Source organism: Bombyx mori, chromosome 15 (assembly GCF_030269925.1).
Source record: "Bombyx mori chromosome 15, ASM3026992v2".
NCBI classification, from domain to species: domain Eukaryota; kingdom Metazoa; phylum Arthropoda; class Insecta; order Lepidoptera; family Bombycidae; genus Bombyx; species Bombyx mori.
The window spans coordinates 2,869,959-2,890,132 of NC_085121.1; the positions used below are offsets into that span (position 1 = coordinate 2,869,959).

The window sequence follows — 20,174 nt, forward strand, 5'->3', positions numbered from 1 at the left end:
TTTCAATAAATAAACTAATACCTGTGACAGACTGCCGAGATAATTATAATGATGGCAAGTTAATTATGAGATAATTAAAGCTCAAAATGCCCCTGACGAATTGGAGCTTTCATTAAGAATTCGAAGATTTTCAATTATAAATTCGAAGATTTTATTTTACGGGCCAAAACTCTGATTAGAATATTTAGGATGGATGGACTCTCGACGGGCCGGATTAAATATTTCCGCGGGCCGTACTTTGCCCATCACTGGCTTAGATGATTGGATGAGTTAACGGCCCACCTGTGTGCTTAGTGCGAGTTTTTTAACGTTCTCGATAGCGTAAAAGTTAACCCAAATTTGTATGCGGTTGGAACAGCGCCCCTAGTGGCAAACGTAGGCAATCGTTCCAACTCCATACAATTTTGAGTTAACTTTTACGCTATCGAGAACGTTAAAAAACTCGCACTAAGCACACATGTGTTCACTGGTTACCAGAGCTAATAGACATCTACAACGTAAATGCCACCACCCACTTTGACACTTGAGTTCTAAGGTCTCAGTTTTCATAGTACAACGGCTGCCCCACCCTTCAAAGCTCCCCAAACCGAAATGCATTACTGCTTCACGGCCAAAATAGGCAGGGCGGGGGTAGCTACCAGTGCGGACTCGCAAGGCGTCCTACTACCAGTAATTACGCAACTTATAATTTTGCAGGTTCGATTTTTCTTACACAATCCTTTACCTTGGAAGTCAACCGTGAACACTTATGAAGTACGTATATCATTCGGGAAGTAAGAAAAAATATTTAGGAAATGTAGGAAATATTTGATGTGTCACCAAATAAGTACGTAATTTGTTGATGTTTTTGTAATAAAAAAATATAAAAAAAAAAAAAATTAAGTACCAGATTCAATGTTTTAGAATAAAATGTCCACAACCAGTCTGTTTGTAGTCATTCGAGTAGGTTACCAGGCGACTATCTTTTAGGCCAAGATGACTTTTTGATTATATTGTATGGAAAAATCCTTTCCTCCTCAGTTTGATCGACAGATTTCGGCTGTATACAATTAATCTGCAAATAAACGTTCAATCTTTACGAATAACAAAACATTAGATATTTAAATATGTTATATGATTTATTTATTTATTAATTTTTTTTTATATAAGGAGAACCAACAGCCAACTAACATAATATAATAAATAATAGAAACAAAAAAAAGCCAATTAAAGGTCCTCACCAATATAAACAAATTAAAAACACTAGAGAAACAAAAGCATAGAAACAAAAAAAATAATTAAAAACAATCAGCAAGCAAGAAACAACATAAAGAAAGGAGGAAAACACCAGACTAATTTAAATATACACTTATGTATAAAAGTCACAAATTAATAAAAATACAACGTTCACGTATTTAAGGATTTATTTTATAGTCGGATTTTTAATTAGACGAAGCTAGCTGACAGTAGCTAATGTCACTTTGTGAAATAATGTTGCTATATTTAAAGTAATAGTGATGCGTTCAGTTCTCGTTCAATCACAAATGAACAATGAGTGTGAAGAGTTAATCATTAATTTCAAACTATAAAAGAGTATTATTTATATTTTACAATAAAATTGTATTAGAGTGCTCCAATATATGTTGCTAGTAGTATGTAACTACAATCAGCTTTTTTATTTTCATTACCTACCTATAATTGTTATATTTTATACATCTATAATTTCAACTATATGATGTATTGGAAATATGACAGTCTTACAAGCTTCCTCGCAGTGTTTTTCTTAATTAAAACACTCGGTATTCAGTACAGCTAGATACTATAGGAACATAATATTTCGTCGAAAAATCGTTGGTATGTACAAAGCACGCCTAAAATTCGAACCCCGTACCCGATATCGGCAATTCGGCACACCAACTGTTCACTAGACAATCGAGGCAATTTCATTAATTCAGGAGTTTTTTCAATCGTTCACTTTGTCACAACACTATTTTTATTTCATCAAAAACTGACAACACAGTAAACGTCAGTTGACTTCGTCTAATAAAAAATCCGAATATAGGTGCCTTTTTTTAGTTTTCACATCATTAAACTTCTATGTAGCCACAAAGGCGACCTATATAGCCTCAAGTTACATCAATTACTTGCAGCTCAAAGCCGGTGAGAACACATGAAGTGAATAAATACGCAAAGACTTATTATTAAAAATCAAAACCATTTAAATTTTGTAACTATTCCATCATATTATTAATACGTGAAGAAAAAAACGTTGTACCCGTTTTTACGAAAATTGCGCGGACGGAGGAGTATGAAATTTCCCACACTTATAGAGAATATAGAAAAGGAGTGCAGAATGTTAATATTTTTTTAAATTATGCATCAAAATTACATTAAATCAATTTTAAAAAATCATTAGACACACGACCACGTATTTTACACACACACACGCATGCATACTATTTGCTTATTGTCAAACTTTTCTTATTGCTTATAGTCTGTGGTCAAATTGACAATAGATTAAAATATATGGACTTTTTGGCGGGAACGCGAGGTGTGAAGTTGTGTGATTTGTTTTATTTTGTCTATTTCGTGTTTCTTCAGGTTTAAATGTGTAATAACGGTGGTTTATTAACTGTTTAATATCTGTGAAAGTGCACAAATGTGGGAAAATGAAACAAAGCCGCTGGACGTAACTTCTCGGGTTCCTCCAAAAAGTCCACTGAAAAAATCTCAGTAAATGACCACCATTTTACTGCGATTATATTTCATTCCATATCATCTCATTTCATTTAATGTCATCCCAGTTGATTAATGCCTCAAATTAATCATCTTCATTTCATTTCACTTCATATTATCATTTATCATAAAAATAAGAATATAAATTAAAATAAGACATGACTTAAAGGTCTTAGTTACCAGGTCATAAAATCCATTAAAAAAAAAAACTAAATTCTAAGACTTTTTGGCGGGAACGCGAGGAGTGAAGTTGTGTGATTTGTTTTATTTTGTCTATTTAGTGTTTCTTCAGGTTTAAATGTGTAATAATGGTGGTTTATTAACTGTTTAATATCTGTGAAAGTGCACAAATGTGGGAAAATGAAACAAAGCAGCTGGACGTAACTTCTCGGGTTCCTCCAAAAAGTCCACTGAAAAAATCTCAGTAAATGACCACCATTTTACTGCGATTATATTTCATCCCCTATCATTTCATTTCATTAAATTTCATCCCAGTTGATTAATGTCTCAAATTAATCATCTTCATTTCATTTCACTCCATATTATCATTTTTCATAAAATTAAGAATATAAAGTAAAATAAGACATGACTTAAAGGTCTTAGTTACCAGGTCATAAAATCTCTTAAAAAAAAAAAAAGATTAAATATTGTTTGTCTTTATTATTATTTGTATAAAGTGTAGTCTTGGCGGAATCTATACTAATATTATAAAGAGGAAAGATTTGTTTGTTTGTTTGTTTCGAATAGGCTCCGAAACTACTAGACCGATTTCAAAAATTCTTTTTCCATTAGAAGCCGACATTGTCCCTGATGAACATAGGCTACATTTTGAAATTTTTTTAAATTTTTTTTTTGGTTTCATGTGTGTTTTGATGTTTCCGAAGCGAAGCGAGGGCGGGTCGCTAGTCTGTGATTAAATAGGTAAGTTTAATAGTCTTTGAAAATAGAATCATAATAGTATACAAACTTATAATTTTACTTAATTATAGTCGAATTTCGAGTACCGGGGGATCACTAGTATTTCCAGTTATATTATTATAATTTTAAACAAAAACAATTCTGACATTTGATTTTTTTTAACTAAATAGTAGTTTGATGTTAAACTTGGTGTTAAGTGATTCGTGGAAGCCATCGATATAAAAACCTGAATGCAGCTATCCTTGTATCAATTGTATTGTATCAGTTTTGTATTAACGGGCTAGGCCGTAAAAACTTTTCTCTAAAAATGCGTAGACGTAAAAGTTAGTTTCATAGACGTCAGCTACACAATCTAAAGATGGTAAAAAATTGAGAGCAAATTCAGAGCGAAGTCGTCCAGGAATATTTTTACAAACAAATAAAAGTTTTCCATTAAAATTAACCAGTTAATACACCGAATCTTGCAGTTGAATATCGGCCCAAAATACACCCGAACCCACGAATCATTACTGAGTACAATCTAGTATTTTGTCAGTGCTTTTGCACAACGGTCACGTAGACTGCGTTATTGCGGCCTCACATTGTCTGAAGCCCATGGCGACGAGAGCTGAAACTTTATTAATATACTGCTGATGAAATTGGCACTAGCATTTCTCGAACAAAGTTTCCTTATATTGTCATTCCGTTTCAAGTATAATAACATTGGTGTCCGTGATCACGGATCCGATCCGATCTTAAGAAGCCACCATGATAGAATTGAAATTTCGACCTTATATCTGATGGTCAAGGAGAGTAGTGTGGACACAAATCTCCCAATTTAGAAGATAAACAAAAGATTTTATTCGAAGACATTAAATCTGGTTCTTTCCTGGTCCTACTGGTGGTAGGACCTCTTGTGAGTCCGCACGGGTAGGTACCACTGCCCAGCCTATTTCTGCCGTGAAGCAGCAATGCGTTTCGGTTTGAAGGGTGGGGTAACCATTGTAACTATACTGAGACCTTAGAACTTATATCTCAAGGTGTGTGGCGCATTGACGTTGTAGATGTCCATGGGCTCCAGTAACCACTTCTAAGCAATAAAAAATACTCCGTCCATAAATGTAAGCAATAAAAAAAACTTAAACTAAAAAAAACTTATTACCGTGATCACGGACACTAATGTAATGATAAGGAATGATGATGATGATAATGATAATGATGAACGATTCTTGGTCAATAATCATTATCACTGCTTTGTAAAGTAAGCTTCTCCATCTCTCTCTGTATTTGTGGTGGTGCGTGTAATGAAACACTTCGTAGATGATTTAATAATCTCTGTCTATCTTGTGGCTGGTCGACCGCGAGAACGTTGACCATCTGCTCTTTCTTGAACCATTAATCTTTCCAATGAGCTTTCTTGTTTTTAGGATATGTCCAAACATCCAAACATCGATGCGTTTTAAATATATGATTTTATAACTTTACTAGCTGTACTCGTCCGCTTCGTTGGGCATTTAAAATTAACATTATTATTTCTCACCCCCTCAAAGATTCTTCACTTATAGGTGTAGGGAGTCCAACACTCATATAAATATTAGCCTATCCATTAAGTGCATGTATTTTCTACATGGATACCAAGTTTCAAGTCAATCGGATGCACGGTTCAGTACGAGTAGTTATAACGGAACATCCGTACTGTAGATTTTTAGATTAGTATAGATTGCCACATGCTATTATGTGCTTCATGCCTTTTTTCTCTCACTATAACTTTCCGGTTTTCTTTTCGACATAAGCGAAATGGAATTTTGACGTAACTAAAATTCTGTTCTCGCTTAAGTCTACTTAGCCATGAACACCTAAATACCGTACATTTTCTCCTCAATGTCATTCCTAATTAGTGCTGCTGAGTTGTTAATTAATGACATGATTAGGTCAAATGTAGTTAGATGATTAAGACCGTTTTGTAAATTTAGAGCTTAATTGAGGCGAGGGCTTCATTCCCAAACTCCAGCTTTTCGCTGTTGCAATGTTTGCTTTACATTGCGTAGTGAAATCGGTTACTCTTCATTAAAATATCTGATAATAGGGCTGTTATAATTCGATCTTAAATAACAAAAAAAAACAAATAAATAATCTTCTATCTTCTATATAGGTATATATAAAAATGAATTGCTGTTCGTTAGTCTCATTAAAACCCGAGAACGGCTGGACCGATTTGGCTAATTTTGGTCTTGAATTATTTGTGGAAGTCCAGAGAAGGTTTAAAAGGTAAAGAAATATGAAAATTCTCGGAATAAAATAAAAATAACAATTTTGTTTTTCCTTTGATGTGTCCTCCGTCGGACGGATTCTTTTGTTTGTTTTAAGTTTATTTTATACAAAAGTTTAGGTCTTTTGGTTTATCGATTGAGGCACTACAAAGTCTGCCGGGTCAGCTAGTTAAAATATAATTATGATGATAGGGCTGTTAAAATTCGATCTTAAATAACAAAAAAAAAAAGCAAATCACGAATAAATAAATCACATTCGTAATATCAGAATAATAAGTAGCACGATTGGATTTTATCACATAAAAACATATTATCATAGATTATACAAGTCAGAATTTACAATAGACATGTTTTATTAATTACTGTCTCAGAGTGTAACTGCTTGGTGAATATTCAGCAGTTTCTAAATAAAAATCCAGCCTGACGTATTGATAAATTCTCTTTTGACTGATTTATTGTCTTGTAGTTATTTCTTTTTCACTCTTCACTTAGTACCACGACATCTGCCTAGTATAAATAGCTATATAATATAAAGAGCGTTTACTGGCGATAGGACGTCTTGTGAGTCTGCACGGGTGGGTACCACCACCCTGCCTATTTCTGGCGTGAAGCAGTAATACGTTTTAGTTTGAAGGGTAGGGCACCCGTTGTACTATTAAAACCGAGACCTTAGAACTCATGTCTCAAGGTGGGTGGCAGTACCTATGTTGTAGATGTCAATGGATTCCGGTAACCACTTAACACCAGATGGGCCGTGAGCTCATCTACCTATCTACGCAATAAAAAAAAGAAGAAAAAAAAATCTAGTATTTTCTTTATATGAAGGGAATACTGCGAAATGTATACGAACTTAAACACAGGTTCCTTCCTTCCACGATGGAGGAATAGCTTCTTCTTTTTGCCCTTATCTCGCAATATGCGAAGTCAGCGCAGCATGCCCTAAAATTATTAACTACCAATTCATACTGCGTAGGGATTTGGAGCAAGCTTTACGATCGGCCTTCCCTCGTCAACCCTCCTTGCGTATGTTATACCTTTGGGAAAACTATAGGTCTGTTCAATTCTATTTTTTTTATTGCCTTTGTAGGCAGACAAACATACGGCCCATGTGATGGTACGTGGTCACCGTCGCTCATGGACGTCAGCAATGACAGGGGCAGAGTCAAGCCGCTGCCTACCATTAAGTGCTCTCCGCAAGCCTCGTTTGAAGAAGGACATGTCATAGCGCTCGGGAAACACCGCGGAGGGGAGTTCATTCCAAAGCCGGATGGTACGTGGCAAAAAAGATCTTTGGAAACGCACTGTCGATGAACGCAGCGGTTCCAGATAATATGGATGAACTCTGCTACGATGGCGGGAGGTGCGATGATAAAAAGGAGATGAGGGATCATCGAATAATTCCTCAGAGCATCGAAAAATGAAGTAATTGAGGAATTGAAGGAAAAATTATAATGAAGGAATAACATCGTGTAAAAAACATAAACCTACAACAACAACAAAATTGAGTTTGCGTAATCACTATACAAGTCAGACACACAACCCAAGCCTCAAGGTAACCTACCTACCTTGATACTTGAGTAGATTAATAGCCACTTCGTTTAGTTCTAGCACTAAATACATCCCAGGTATGGATTAAATCTCTATTAACTTAATCAAATAGAACTGGCCAGGATAAACCTTCAAATGCGTCAATTAATTCCCAAACTTCAAAGCCATTTTCGATCAATCAGATGTCTAAGCTAGTTGAAACTGCCACGTTGAGGTTTTGTATTTCACAGATAATTAATTATGAAGAGTGTCGTCTGGAATTGTGCGCTTGCGTAAGAAGAGCCCTTCAAACTTGATCTAAAACTTTTAAATGAAAAATAACAAAATGTTAGCACTGTATTCAGTATACAAAAATTCCTTAAAGTAAGCACAACCATAGCGAAGATTCTACATAAATCACTACATAGTATAAAACAAAGTCGCTTTCTCTGTCCCTATATCTGTCCCTATGTATGCTTAAATCTTTAAAACTACGCAACGGATTTTGATGCGGTTTTTTTTTAATGGATAGAGTGATTAAAGAGAAAGGTTTATCTATATATTAATACGTGAAGCAAAAACTTTGTATCCCTTTTTACGAAATTGCGCGGACGGAGGAGTATGAAATTTTCCACACTTATAGAGAATATAGAGAAGAAGTGCACAATGTTAATATTTTTTGAAAATAATGCATAAAAGATACATTAAATCAATAAAGAAAACATTACACACACTACATACCATGTATTTGACGCACACACGCATCCATACTACTTATTGTCAAACTTTTGTTCTTGACGTCTGCGGTCAAATTGAGAATAGATTAAATATTGTTTGTCTTTATTAATATTTTTTTATAGAGTAGCCTTGGCGAAATTTGTGATTACAGAAGTATAAAATACAATCATAATAGTGTACAAACTTACAATTCCAATTAATTACCTATAGTTGAATTTCTACTACTGCGGGACCTCTAGTATGTATAATAACATCCATTAAATAGTGGAGAAATCAGTAATAAATTACAGCTTTCGAAGCGAAGCGAGGGCGGATCGCTAGTATACTTATATAAAACCTGGGTTGGTTGTGACCTCAATAAATGATGGCCATGGGCGACGATATTCTTCAGGAGATATGTATGCCTGATTGGTTTCGCTGTCACTTTATTACGTTAACGTATAATAAAAACTATTTTTTTTAAATCTAATTTAATGCTTTTTTTTCTACCTAAGCTGTTAACCTTGAGAGGCTATTTCAGCGTAACCTTAGCTGCTTAGGTGAGCTCACGGGGCTCAAACCGGATTGATGCTAACACTGACCCTAGCAAGAGCAGTGCCTCGCAGAATCTACCACCGGATCGGAAACGCGACCCACTGAGAAGATCCGGCGAGAAACTCAGTGGGCTGTTTCTGTGGGTTAATTCGCTCGTCGAGACCTTCGTCGTAAGCGACGGGTTCGGCGAGAATGATGACCGGTAATGAAATCGGCAAAGCATTCGCACGCTACTTCAAGGTTGTTGGTGGCATTCACGTTATTATGTTATTCCGGTTAAACTTAAGATCAGGGGAATTTGTCCGCCGCAAAAAATAACAAAACCAGGCTGTGAAAGCATTTCCGAAAGCCTAGGTAGAAATAAATGAGAATAAGGTATGCGAAAAACACTATTCATTTAATAAGTGTCATACATGGGGTTTCTTTGGAAAGAGAGGAGCCTATAGATTTGTAGCACAGGTCTTTGAACCTAGTACAAACTGAGGTGTATTTCTAAACTGAGTTCATTTTTTTAATTTTGCCCATCTGATTGTATTTTACTTTAAACCATACATAACGAAATAAAATAAATATTATTATTGTTATTAATAAATAATTCATTCGTAATAGTTCTCCGCTTCAATGAGTATCAATGAGAGAATAACCAAATCATTATTATGCTCAAAGGAAATGCGACTTCCGAAGCTTTTGAAAGCCCGTCACAAACAAGCCACGGACCCCGAGCGTGGTCTGTTTGGCGCATGCCAATATTGTTCGATGACAAGCTTTGTCCTTGTTTTGGCAGAAGGAGAATTTCACGAGTAATTTGAGAATCGGGCTGAATAATCTGCAAAACATTTAGACATTAGTAATTCAGTGGGGTCCGTGTTTTGGTTCACAGTGTACATTGATTTCCATTGTATACCAAAAAATTGCAAATTTGTCGATGAAGCTTGTTGTTTTTTTTTAATATGGCAGTTAGCTTCTTTATTTTTTAAGTATTTTATGACCTAGTAACTAAGACCTTTAGGTCAAGTCTTATTTTAATTTTAATAAAAACTTTTCTATATGAAAAATGATATTATGAAATGCAATAAAGTTGATTAATATGAAACTAGGCATGAAATGAAATGAAATGAAAACAAAATGAAATTAAATGAAATGAGATGATACATATATGAAAAATTATATGGAGCGAAACGAGATGAAGTTGAGTTATTTGAGACTGTAATCAATTGGAATGAAATTAAATCAAAGGAGATGAGATGAGTTGATATTAAGTCTCGGTAAAATTATGGTTATTAACTTCAGTAAGCATTTTGTAAGAATCCGAGAAGCCACGTCCAGCGGCTTTGTATAATTTACCAACGCTTCATTTTGAAACGTGAAGAAACACTAAATTAACAGAATAAAACAATACACAGAATTTCGCTCCACGCGTTCCCTCCAAAAATCCCGACTACCTACTTAACTTAATATGATGTGACATTTGCTAGGAGCTGTTTTTTTTATATCAGTGACAGAACCTGTGACGAATTGTAGCATACAGCCAATAGTAGCGTTCACTACCCAAGGTGTTATAGCCTGTAGTGGAGAGACAGACTGCCAGAATTAAAACATATAAAAATTGCACTCATAATATTTAATTTTACGATGGTTAAATTTCGTGTGAGCAACCACACTTTTAGGGCAATACGATCCTTGCATCCAATTTGATATTTTAACTACCTAACTACCTATTTTATTCTAACTACCAAAGGTTTTACACAAACAAAAAAAAATACGTGGGCGTATGTAGATCATTAAAATTTCGGGTACCTAATTCGAGTTGAAACTGAAATCAAATAATGAAATCAATTTGTCGTCATGAGTCGATGAAGAGCACTTAATTAGCTGATCTGTCATAGATTATAAAAGTCAAATATTTTTCAGATACGCTATTTTGTTTCCATATATTATGTATTATTATATTACAAGAACAGGAAACCTTGGGTATAAAGTAATAATATTTCATAGTCAATGATTTTTTATACAACAGATATGTTATCTTCATAGTAACTGACTCTTCAAATCTGATCGCGCCATATATATCTACATACCAACCGATATAGTGCACACACATGTTGACAAGTAGCATTAATGAAAAGTACAAAAGATGGGATAAGCGCGTGAGTAAAAAAGATAGCTATAATTGGAACGATTGCACTTGTTATATTATTATTGCATTTGTTTAGACGCGACTAAAGACGAAACGTCTCAATTGGCCTGTTTTCGAGTCTTCACTTGACGTGCGCTTGAAACATATCTACTTCTTTTTACATATAAAATATCATTGTTCATAGTAGTTGAATAATATAAAATAAAAATAGATTTCGGTTTTGGAAGTCATGGAGTTCACAGCCTTTGAATCCAACACACGACGGAAAGGGATAACCAATTTGCATATTATTATTAAGCTAGTTATCGTTAGAATAGTTCCCTCAACCTAGAATTAGGTCTCCCATTTAAAGTCGATACGTATCTTTGCAGTTTCATTTTACTTTCATTTAAGAAAGTATTCGCTATGTTTAAATTAAGAGGATCGTGATAGAGGGAGATAGGGAATAATCATGAATTGACTTCATTTACCTCCTGTGTTGTATAGGGATTTTAATTCTATCGGCGGCGTTGTTTATCATACGACAATACTTCGGAGATGAAGAGTTTCCGAAGCGTTAAGCAGTTGTGTACTTGGCTGTTCAACATCCGGGTTTAATAATTGTAGAGTTAATATATTGCGGCTTTAGGGTTAATTTTAATAGCCACAGATTATCTCGGATTATATCTGTGACAGTTTTAAATAGGTTTGAATTTTTAATATAACCTTTTTGATTTTTGATATCATTGGAATTTAGTATTAAAGTAGTATTATCGCGTTCAAATCTAGGTTTCGATTTGTTAAAGTTATTTTTATTAACCCAGATTCTATGCTCCACTTTCTGATATAAGGTACAAGGTTTCTGATACAAATTCAAATATCTCGTGATTTCAATTCAATAGTTAAAAATAATATGACGACCAGAGCGCTTTTTTCCTCTACCTAATCTCTGATACCCTCGATGAGCTATTCCAACTTCACCAGGCTGGTAGGCGAGCTCATGTGTTCATGGACCTCAACCTGGGAAGTTTGCTAACATTAGCCGTAGCAAGTGCAATGCTTCGTTGAATATACCACCGGATCTGAATCGCTCACTGACCCACTGAGAAGATGCGACGAGAAACTTCTTTAATTAGCTACATAAAAAACTTTCGCAATATTCGTAACGGTTACGTAAACGGGAGTTATTTAATTTTGACGATGTAATGTCCAATAAGCCTTCTTGGATTATAAACTCCTTCGCTTTGTAACTGGCGTTATATTCGATGTTGTTTTATAGAGCCTTCAATTTTAATTTCATTCTTAACGAATCGTTTTTGTTGAATTTTAATCCAATCGATTTAGCCGTAGCTACAGAGAATGGGTGGCTGACAAAGTAACAACTTGAATCGCGCTAACGAAATTTCTGAGACATGCTTGCCCAAACACAAATTCCGCATTCGGCATCGATGCCAGATTGAATGTCTTTTTAGCAAGAAACTTGTGATGGCAACGCAACAAGTCGATGTACTTCTTGCAAAACCAATTTGACATATTGACAATGCCATATAGTCGTGGTTTACAATAAAATCTGGTCGAACCCGTCGCTTGCGGTGAAGGGCTCGACGAGTGAATTAACCCATAGACACAACCCACTGAGTTTCTCGCCGGATCTTCTCAGTGGGTCGCGTTTCCGATCCGGTGGTAGATTCCGCGAAGCACTGCTCTTGCTAGGGCCAGTGTTAGCGACACTCCCGGTTTAAGCCCCGTGAGCTCACCAACAGAGAAGCTGAAATAGCCTCTCTATGCTATCAGCATAGGTAGGCAAAAAATACAATATAAAGTGGTGTTTTCACTACTATAGGAACAGTCCATAGGCACGGACTTCATCCATCAAATCGGAAGGCATGACTTGACTCGCGATAGAAATTGACGAAATGATAATACTCATCCATGCGGACTTAGAACATTAAAGACATTATACGGGTTTTACTTTTCTTAGACGATGTTATTCTTTCATCATAGAGGTGTTTCGTGAACACGTCTTAGATACGTTTTGTTTAGAAAAATTGGTGCCGAACTATCAGGATTACTGGCACTGTCTAATCGCTTGACAATCGTAAATCTTATCTTAAAATCACGACTATATTCGTTATTGTTACTTTTCTAAATTGGTACATCACTGTTTTACCGCAAACGTGTGTGAGAGATTAAAATTGTTTGTTGTAGTGTTTATTTTATTGTAAATGTATACAATTTTACGTCGAATAATAAATACCCCGTTTTAAACGTTTTAAAGGCTAATTCTAAGGTCCAAAACAATATCCAAAAACACTTCGACTTCTGTCATTAGCTTCTTAAATAGTTGATCTTCGACATTTGACAGTTTTTTAGATATTTCCTTTAAGGTAACTTTAATTACCTTATTCAGACGTTCACCAGTCTTGATCCATTTGTAAAACCCTTCAAAGAAATTGAAAAATGGATAATTTTTTCCATCGTCATAAAAATGATCCATATCTGACAATATAACGCGAACTAATTGCACATCAATAGTTCTATCTTTGTATTTCTTGAAATAATTATCTTTCATTAAATCACCGATTATAATTTGCAAATTCAAAAGGGTATCCTTAACGGAAACATTTGGGGAATTCGTTATTTCATGAAGTAAACTTTCGAATTTACTAGCTGTTGTTTCACTTAATTTACTGTAGAACATTGTATCAAAGAGTACTTCGTTGAAACTACTAACAAAATCTCTCGCTTTCTCTTCTGTTAAATCTTCAAAATGTATCAATAGCCTTTCCAATGCGGATGTGCATTCATATGATTTAATACAAATATTGAATTCAGTGCATAATTTGGCTTGATATTTTATTTCTATATTGACGGTCGTAGTAATTACATTATGTAGAATTTCCCTATTGTCATTCGGCTTCATGTCTTTGTTTGTTTCAAGTAAATGTGATAAATAAATCACTTGTAGTTTGCCAGAAATTTTCTTGATCAAGTCAATCCAATAATGACTATTAGTCTCTTCAGTAATTTTACGATTGGCAGATATCAATTCAATTTTAATAAAAACCATAGCTTCTTTAAGCTTTGTAGCTACCATGGATACTTTATGATCTTCTGAATTTGTAGCAGCATCCCCATTTAGTTTCTTCGTGTATTTACTGAGAATATTCTCCAAAGAATCTGCCAATACAATTATTAGTTCGTTAACGAAATTCTCCTGTCCTTCACAGAACTCAATTCCTTGACACAGAAACGAAGATTTTACAATGAAACTGATGGTGTCTGTTTCTTTAGGATCAATTAAGTTCGATCTTCTTCCACCTACGAATTTGTTTCTCAAATACGTTTTGATTACTGTCATAACTTCTTCTCCCATATTCACTGTTCCATGCATGTTCACATTTATTGCAGTCGTTAGGGTGGCGCAACATAATGTAGCTGTAAATTCATTAAAGCTGACATTTAAACAACTCTGTAAATTTAATTAGAGGCATTTCTCTACCGATTTATTATACATTCCGTCATTGGAAGGATCTTATAAAAGTGAAACGATATCATTAATATCGAAGGTTGAAATGCTATTTGGTTTTTTATTTGTTTCTTATTGCTCAGATGGGTAGACGAGCTCACAGCCCACCTGGTGTTAAGTGGTTACTGGAGTCCATAGACATCTACAACGTAAATGCGCCACCCACCTTGAGATATATGTTCTAAAGTCTCAGTATAGTTACAACGGCTGCCCCACCCTTCAAACCGAAACGCATTACTGCTTCACGGCAGAAATAGGCAGGGCGGTGGTACCTACCCGGTAGGTATCTAGTTTTGGCCATCGCACTGCTGGTTACGGAGAAGAGTTCATCCAAGCTATCTAGAACCACTGCCTTATTGTACAGTGCGTTTTAGAGGCCGTTATACCACATACCATCCGGCTATGGAATTTATTTCGTCCCTGTGTTTTTCCTGAGTGCTATTACATGCCTTTTGTCCATCGAATTTTAAGGAGAATATGTAGAGGTACGCAGCTGTGCCCATTGTATTGCTGACTTTGATGAGAAACGATAACCACCTAACGTCCGATATACGGAAATAAAAATGACAAATCTTATGCTTGACCATCTTTCCTAACGAGGGAAAACAAAAAAATATCTCAGCTAAGTAAATCGTACCGAAAATCACACTAACACATATCTTCATGTTTCCAATAATGTTCTACGTCGTGTACATAACACAAAATAATAATGTTTCACGGAAAACACTCGGCAAAACGGCCTGTTTGATTTATTGTAGTAATAAATAATGAAAGCATAGCGCGGAGACGTGGTACCGTGTGTGGAAGCTATAAAATTGTATTAGGTTTTTTAAGCCAACGAATTTTTCATTTTATTATGTTTTTTTTTTTGTATTCTAGTTATTAGTGTTGCGATTTAAAAAAACATTTCGACGGCCGAGGTCGTGGCGTAAATGATAAATAATCAATAAATACTTAAATAACTAATAATCACGCCACGTTAACTGGTCCCGTACTAAATTCGTAAAGAGCTTGTGCTACACGTACCAGATAGCTAAGTACTAGATAACGTACCAGATAACTAAACATAAGACTTAATAAAAGTAAGATTTTTATTATACACATACATATATTTAATATACATCAATAACCCTGGAAAAGTCATTTTATATTTATCATATAAATATCCTCCCTTGGCGGGATTCGAACCCGCGACCCCCTTGTGTAGTGACCATGTCACTTACCACTCATACACCAGATGGCCGTTGTGACACGTATGAGCGTATTCTTTTCCAACAATTCCGATTTTCCTTCGAAAATATGTATCTAGATGCCAATGGGCTCTGGTAAAGCTCTGGTGGTTATGTTTTTCATCCATTTAAAATTACATGTATCATTTGCATTAAAAATAAACCCGTGCGCCATCTGTTTCAAGCTAACGGTACTTTCACGGAAAGATACCCTGAGAGTAAAATCACTTTAAAGCCTAAACTCAAACATGACACGAGAATGCATTGAACGCGAACAAACAATGAAACCAACTAATACTTATTAATAATAAAAAAAGAATCAATGAATGATTTTTTTTTATTGCGTTTCTCTCAAGTCACCTCATTTTTTATCGCCATCTGTTGAGTTTTATTTTAAAAAAAAAAGTATTCGGACTGTGTATAGAGGTCGCTATAAAAACTCAAAGGTCTTTCCTCTATTTGATTGTGGACATTATCTCAGGTGAATGAAGTTAGCCCCTCAAAAAATTTTTTTTTTCATATTTTCTACTTATTTTCTATTAATTCGTTTGTTCATCATTTGTTCATGATTGTTCACTGTTAATAATTGTTTGTTCTGCATTTATTTATTTAAAAATAATATTTAAAAATATACCTACAAGTTAGCCCCCTTCTTGCAATTATTAATATTTTTTCATCCTTAATGACTCGTAAATATTCATTTTCGATTTTTCTTATATAAAACACGTTTGTTCTCTTTCGAAATCACTCATTTTTTGTTTAATTAACTATGTGTATTAGTTGAATAAATGTATTATGTATGCAAAAATATGTGTACTGCGCATGCGTCAACTATAATGCCTAAACTTTCTACGCGGTTTTATTCGTGAAAAAAAAAAACAAATATAAATCCTGAAGGAGCAATTAATTGGTATACAGTTTAATTAAAAAAATTAAAAAATAAATAAATGAAATAATGTGCATTGGCGTAAAGTTAGATCAAATACATTTTTTCCATCCTCCTACCTATCGTTATGAAGGTATAAAAAAGATAGGTTATGAGTTCACATAGGTAATATAAACAAATAAGTAAATATGTTCATTATTTATCTTTCAAAATTTATTTATTTACTGAACTATTCAAGAATGATAGGCATATAAATTATCCTGTTTAATTATCCTAACCAAAAAATATGTTTATGCTTAAAGTCACGTGTTTATGTTATTCGAAAATATTAAGCTCCAAGCAGCATTTAGCTCCAACTAAATTCATTAAGAACCAATTTTTCAATCGATGATTAAAACAACATTAATACTGAGAATGAATATTTATTTATAAAATACACTTAAATGTTTTGACCACAAAATTCGCACGATAATTTAAATTAATATTCATTAATATTAATTTCAATAAATGAAGTGCACAAGTCTTTGATGGAGTGGAGATATAGAGAGATAACTCTCAACAGCTGATCCTTCTGCATTTGACTGATCACTGTCAAATTTGTCCTCAGGAACAACAGTTTTCTTTTTGCTGGTTCTGATTGTTTACTTGTACTTGCTTCAGATATATTAAGGGGTGATGTGGCAATACACACTTGCCTTGCCTTTGTGTTGCCTGCGCTGGAGCTACTTGGATAGCTTTGTCATTACTACACCTATTTTCAAGTGGCTGGACATCTGGAAATATAAAATAATGTTATCAATTTCTAGGTACCCAAGAAACTTATAGTTTGTAAATATATAGGATTATATGTGTACTGTAGTAGTAGTAGTATGTAGCTTCCTAGTCATCATCATCAGCCCATATAAATCTCCCCTTGCTGGACACTGGCCTCCACTATCATTGAGAGGGTTTTTAGGCCTTAGTCCACCACGCTGGCCTAGTGCTGGTTGGTGGATTACACACCTAAGAAAATCCTAATAACATTTAGGTGTCCAGGTTTCATCACAATGTTTTCCTTCACTGTTAAAGTAAGTAAGTGATATTACACTGTGATAAATTTTCATTATCGCAAACTTCCTAGAACCTTATGTAATAGGAACTGAGGTCCACTTGCCCATTCTGGCTACTTCCACTAACTAACAAACTATTCTCCTTTTTTCTGATATTGTTATTTGATTATGAGATCTGTGAGTGTAACTAATTATTGACAGTTACACCTACCTTGACTACAAGATGGCAGAGGTATATGACACATATCATTTTTAGTCCTCTCTTCAATCTTCGATAATAGTGAGTATTAGTGAGTCTTTGTCGTTTCACAAATGCAGGCCGAGGTTCACTTTGAGTGAATTTTCGTTTTTTATCTGCCCGACAATCAAATGTGGATGGTAAACAGTTTGGTTTGCACATTATTTCATTTATTTATTTTTAAATTTTTTTAATTAAATTGTATACCTATTAATTGATCCTTCAGGATTTATAATTGTTTTTTTTTTGACGATTAAAACCGCATAGAAAGGAGAAACCCCATTTTGGGCCTAAGCGTTACACGAATGGGATATGTACCAAAAAATTCGTCTATTTTGCTTGATTAACCTATTGAAATCTTAGCTTCATTGACAATGGCCAAGTGTAGAAAATAAGTTGAATTCAATTTTTTGTTTTAAACAATCTTTGTAAACATCTGCAACACTTATTTCAATATACATACGTAACTAGCTCCACAAACGTGCGGATTAGAATTAGAGCATGCATAAAATAGGATCGATTTAGTGGAAATCGAGTGTAAAAAATAATTAATACTCTTTTGCTTTAGGATAAATGACTGTTTTTATAGGTATTTTAATCAATGTAAATAGAGTATGGCCATCGAATCGTGACACAACTACTTACAATGGCGGCAATTCAAAATATCTACAACTGACAACATTAAATATAGCATTAAAGGATAGTTTTGCATTTTTATATTAATGTGACTATGCCCTAGAAAAATACAAATGTATCAAATCGTGTTATGTTATCTTTAATGTTGCCAACTGAAGATATTCTGGATTGCCGCTATTTAGTTGTGCCATGTTTGGCCGGCCAGACTATAAACATAATCTCATTGAATAACGTAACGTAAAGTACCAAAATCTACTAACAAAAATCATTAAAATCGTCGTGGCCTAAAGGATAAGACGTCCGGTGCATTCGTATCGAGCGATGCACTGGTGTTCGAATCTCGCTGGCGGGTACCAATTTTTCTAATGAAATAAGTACTCAACAAATGTTCACGATTGACTTTCACGGTGAAGGAATAACATCGTGCAATAAAAATCAAACCCGCAAAATTATAATTTGCGTAATTACTGGTGGTAGGACCTCTTGTGAGTCCGCACGGGTAGGTACCACCGCCCCGCCTATTTCTGCCGTGAAGCAGTAATGCGTTTCGGTTTGAAGGGTGGGGCAGCCGTTGTGACTATACTGAGACCTTAGAACTATATCTCAAGGTGTGTGGCGCATTTACGTTGTAGATGTCTATGGGCTCCAGTAACCACTTAACACCAGGAGGGCTGCGAGCTCGTCCACACATCTAAGCAATAAAAAAAAAAAAAAAAAAAAAAAAAAAAAAAAAAAAAAAAAAAAAAAAAAAAAAAAAAAATAACTGTGCCATTTAGTTATGACACGAAATCATGTCGGCAACTGCAGCAATTCAAAATATTTTCAACTGGCAATCTTAAATATAACATGAAAAGTCGATTTGGTACTTTGAGTTTTTCTATGGTGTAGTTACATTAATAATTTTACTGGTGGTAGGATCTCTTGTGAGTCCGCGCCTCCCACCCGCCTATTTTTGCCGTAAAGCAGTAATGCGTTTCGGTTTGAAGGGCGGGGCAGCCGTTGTAACTATACTGAGACCTTAGAACTTATATCTCAAGGTGGGTGGCGCATTTACGTCGTAGATGACTATGGGCTCCAGTAACCACTTAACATCAGGTGGGCTGTGAGCTCGTCGATGGGTATCTAAGCAATAAAAAATAATAATAAAAAAGGCATGAAATAAAATGAAATGAAATGTGATGAGATATTAAGGGAGCACGTAATGATTTATATTTTATATAAAAAAGTTATCATATAAATATAGTTTTTCATATAAAAAAGTTTTCATTAAAATTAAAATAAGACTGACCTAAAGGTCTTAGTTACCAGGTCATAAAATCCCTTAAAAAATCATTTCGTGCGCAGCGCGTTTCGCATTACGTTGTTTTTAATTTTTGGCTTTCGTTCGTTTTCGTAAACAACCTAACACGCGATTTCTCGTAACAGGTTCCATTTTTATTTTAAAGCAAACTGTTGCTGCAACAAGTTTCGTAAAAAATTACTCATCTTTAGTAGGAAACAGCCTCAAAAATATCGTTTTTATTAAAATATCTCGAACAATAAACATAACCTAAAATGTAAACATTGTCTGATTTTACCAATTTGGCCATTGCTGGGAGACCTGAAAATTGGGCTCAAGAAACCTTCTTAGGTATTGTAACTTATGACCAAATTCTAGCACTGTAACGCCAGGCCCAAGTTTGTATGGATTTCGGGTTTGTCCTTTAGGCATTATAGTTGACGCATGCGCAGTACACATATTTTGCATACATTTATTCAACTAATACAAATAGTTAATTAAACAAAAAATGAGTAATTTCGAAAGAGAACA

The 20,174-nt window shown here is 34.6% G+C and overlaps 2 long non-coding RNA genes across 5 annotated transcripts in view; both read right to left on the reverse strand.

Annotated features, from left to right (window-relative positions):
• The window catches only part of LOC110385623 (uncharacterized), an 85,380-nt gene extending 83,137 nt beyond the window's left edge, over positions 1-2,243 (reverse strand). Inside the window, exons 1-2 of one of the 4 annotated variants that reach the window (XR_009974951.1) lie at positions 1,221-2,243; positions 887-1,054 (exon numbers count right to left, since the gene is read on the reverse strand). This is a non-coding gene — a long non-coding RNA (uncharacterized LOC110385623). The remainder of the gene's footprint in view (positions 1-886; positions 1,055-1,220) is intronic. The other 3 variants (XR_002430864.3, XR_005245584.2, XR_002430866.3) reach the window with 3 other exon arrangements.
• Positions 2,244-16,847: 14,604 nt separating this feature from the next.
• Positions 16,848-17,644, reverse strand: LOC134200160 (uncharacterized). The gene is made up of 2 exons (XR_009974954.1): positions 17,527-17,644; positions 16,848-17,214 (listed from the first exon to the last, which is right to left on the reverse strand). It is a non-coding gene; the product is annotated as an uncharacterized LOC134200160 (long non-coding RNA).
• Between the last annotated feature and the right edge of the window lie 2,530 nt (positions 17,645-20,174).